Source organism: Chrysochloris asiatica, unplaced genomic scaffold, assembly GCF_000296735.1.
Source record: "Chrysochloris asiatica unplaced genomic scaffold, ChrAsi1.0 scaffold00282, whole genome shotgun sequence".
NCBI classification, from domain to species: domain Eukaryota; kingdom Metazoa; phylum Chordata; class Mammalia; order Afrosoricida; family Chrysochloridae; genus Chrysochloris; species Chrysochloris asiatica.
Window position 1 is genome coordinate 1211348 of NW_006408800.1, and position 3858 is coordinate 1215205.

The window sequence follows — 3858 nt, forward strand, 5'->3', positions numbered from 1 at the left end:
TCTAGGTTCCTTCTTGAAAGCTTGTAAGCCAGTCACTTCTTGCCTTTGTAGCTCCCCCACCCCCCATTTTGGGTAGCCAATGTCCAAGTTGCCCATCTCTGTCTACTCTGTATCACTGCATTTTTGTAGAGTGCTTGATTCATCAGAATCTGACCTACCCTTATCAGTACCGGTTCTTGGCTACCAAGATGTCAGTACCTTGAACTCACAAGTCTAAGTGTGAAGTTTCTATCATGAGTGTAGGAACTACTTTTGGAGTACTTAATTAGAAGTGAAAGTTCATGGTTTGTTGTTGTTTCTGTTATTGTTAGGTGCCTTTGAGTCAGCACTGATTCACAGAGACATTAAACACAAGAGAATGAAGCACTGTCCTGTCCTGCACCATTTGTATTTAAATACAAATACTTTAAGTATTTAAAGTCCTCTTCACTTTCAGCAAAGTTGTATCATCTGCATATCACAGATTGTTAATGAGTCTTCCCCCAATCCTGATGCCATGTTTTTCTTCATATATCCTTAATGTTACTGTACCAATCATCTGATTGGAGGTCTTCCTCTTTTTCACTGACCCTCCACTTCACCAACCATGATGTCTATCTCCAGGGGCTGGTCCCTCCTAATAATGTATCTAAAGTATGAGATATCAAGTTTCATCATTCTGGCTTCTAAAAAGCATTCTAGTTGTACTTCTTCCAACACACATTTCTTTGTTTTCTGGAAGTCCATGGTATTTTAATATCTTCTCCAACACCATAACTCACATGTATCAATTCTTCTATGATCTTCTTTATTCATAGTCCAACTCTCTTTCACATGCATATGAGGCTATTGAAAATACCATGGCTTGGGTCAGGCTCACCTTAGTCTTCAAGCTAGCATCTTTGCTCTTGAACATTTTAAGCAGTCTTGTGCAGCAGATTTGCCTAATGCAGTACATTGTTTGATGTCTTGACTGCTGCTTCCATGAGGGTTGATTGTGGATACAAGCAAAACAAAGTCTTTGACAGCGTCAATCTTTTCTCCATTTATCATGATGTCATTTATTGGTCCAGAAGTGAGGATTTTTGTTGTCTTTACCTTGAGATGCAACCCACACTGAAGGCTGTGGTCTTGGATCTTCATTAGTAAGCATTTAAAATCCTCTTCACTTTCAGCAAGCAAGGTTGTATCATCTGCATATCACAGATTGTTAATAAGTCTTCCTCCAATCCTGATGCCACATTCTTCTTCATATAATCCAAATTCTCATATTATTTGCTCAGTTTACAGATTGAGTAAGTAAAGACTGAAAGAACACAATCCCGGCGCACACTTTTCCTGATTTTAAACCATTCAGTGTTCCCTTGTTCTGTTCAAACAACTGCTTGTTGGTCTATATACAAATTCATCATGAGCACAATTACATGTTCCAGTATACCCATTCTTCAAAATGTTATGCGTAGTTTGTCATGATCCACACAATTGAAAACCTTTATGTAGTCAATAGAGCACAAGTAAACATTTTTCTGGTATTCTCTGCTTTCAGTCAAAATCTATTTGATATCAACAATGATATCCCTTATTCCAAGTGCTTTTCTGAATCTGGCTTGAACTACTGGCAGTTCCCTGTTAATCTATTGTTGCAGCTGTTTTTGAATTATCTTCAGCAAAATTTTACTTGCATGCAATATTAATGATACTGTCAGATGACTTCCACATTCTGTTGGATCACCTCTCTTTGGGATGGGCACAAATATGGATCTCTTCCAATAAGGTGAGTGGGTGGTTATCTTCCAAATTTCTTGGCACAGATAAGTGAGTGCCTGCGGTGCTGCAGCAGTTTTTTTTAAATATTTCCATTAATTCCTGGAGTCTTGTTCTTTGCCAGTGCTTTTACTGCTGCTTGGACTTCTTCCTTCAGTTCTTGATCAAATGCTACGTCTTCAAATGGTTGAACATAGAGCATTTATTTTTGGTACAGTGAATCTGTGTATTCCTTCCATCTTCCTGATGCTTTCCACATCATTCAATATTTTGCCCATAAAATTGTTCAATATTGCAAATCAAGGTTTCAGTTTTTTCTTCAGTTCTTTTAGCTTGAAACATGTTGAACTTTTTAATTCTAGAAAACCTTTCGGTATTCTAATTCCAGGCCTTTTCACATTTCATTATAATACTTGACTTTGTCTTCTCAAGCTGCCCTTTGAAATTTTCTGTTCAGTTCTCATTTCTTCCATTTGCTTTAGCATTGCTACATTGGAGAGCAATTTTCATAGTCTCTTCTGGTATCTATTTTGGTATTTTCCTTCTTTCTTGTCTTCTTAATGACTTTTTGCCTTTTTCCTGTACAATCTCTTTGATGTCACCCCACAAAGTCTTCTGGTTTTCGGTCTTTAGTGTCTAACGCATCAATTCTGTTCTTGATATGATATCTAAATTCAGTTGGGGTATGTTCAAGGTCAGATTTTGGAACTTATGAACTTTTTTTAATTTTCTCAACTTCAGCCTGAACTTGCATATTGATTGGTCTGTTCCAGTCTTCCCCAGATTCTTGTTTTGCCTTTCCATCATCTCTTTCCATAGATGTAGTCAATTTGATTTCTGTGTATTCTATCTGGTGACATCTATGTTGTCTTTAAAAGGCATTTGCAAACAGTAAGTCCTTGGTCTTACAAAACTCTATCATGCAATCTCCAGCATGATTTCTATCACCAAGTCATATTTTTCCAACTACTGAACCTTCCTGTTTGTTTCCAACTTTCACATTTCAATTACCAGTAGTTAGCAATACATCTTAACTGCATGTTTAATCAACATTGCACTGAAAATGTTTTGATGTTAAGTACTATCTAGTCAGTTCTGACTCTTAGGGACCATATATAGAGTTTCTGAGGAGCAGCTGATGGCTCCAGTGCTTACACTACAGCACCGCATCAGGTTTTAGTGGTAGGTGTGTAAATTTGAATAGTAGTGGTATTCCTTGTAGGCATATGAATATTATCCTGTCACAGACAGCTTTGTACTTCAAGATAGATCTTGGAATGCTCATTTTGATGATGAATACAATGTCATTCTTCTTTACTGTGTCCTTTCCAACGCAGTAAATCATATGATTGTCACAAAATGGCAGTACTGGCTCATTTCAGCTCATTAAGGCCTAGGATATTGATCTTTATGTGTTCCATTTCATTTTTAAATAATTCCCGGTATTCCTAGGTTCATACTTAGTACCTTCCCTATTCTGATTATGAATTAATGTTTGCAGTTTTACTCCTCATTTGGGTTGTGCCACATCAGTAAATGAATGACCCAAAAGCTTTGCTCTATTCCCATCATTAAGTTCAACCCTAAAAAAAAAAAAAAAAAATCAACTCTACTTTTAGGAAGCAGCTAGCCACCAGTCATATTTTCAGTGCCTTCCAACCTAAGAGGCTCATCTTACAGCACTATATTTGACAAAATTCTGGTACTATTTATAATGTTTTTATCTCTGGCACTATATCTGACTAGATTCCACTGCTATTTATAAAGTTTTCAGTGCAAAACATTCAGAAGTAGACTGCCTCGCCTCTTCAAGTCTGTCTTACTCTGGAAGCTTAGCTGAAACCTGTCCACCAAGGGTATCCCTAGTATTGTTTAAAATACCGGTGGCATAGCATGCAGCATCACAGCAACATGCAAGCCACAGACAAACTGTTAGACACATGGTAGGTTGATGGTTTGAACATGATTAAATCGATCTGATCACTAAGTGAACCTCTAACAGAAGGAATGCTGTCTGTTAACCCAGCAATGGCTTGTGTTTTCCAATTCCCTTCTATCTAATATGTTTTGTAATATTCAGTATAACTACACACATATGTATGTTGTTGTTAAGTG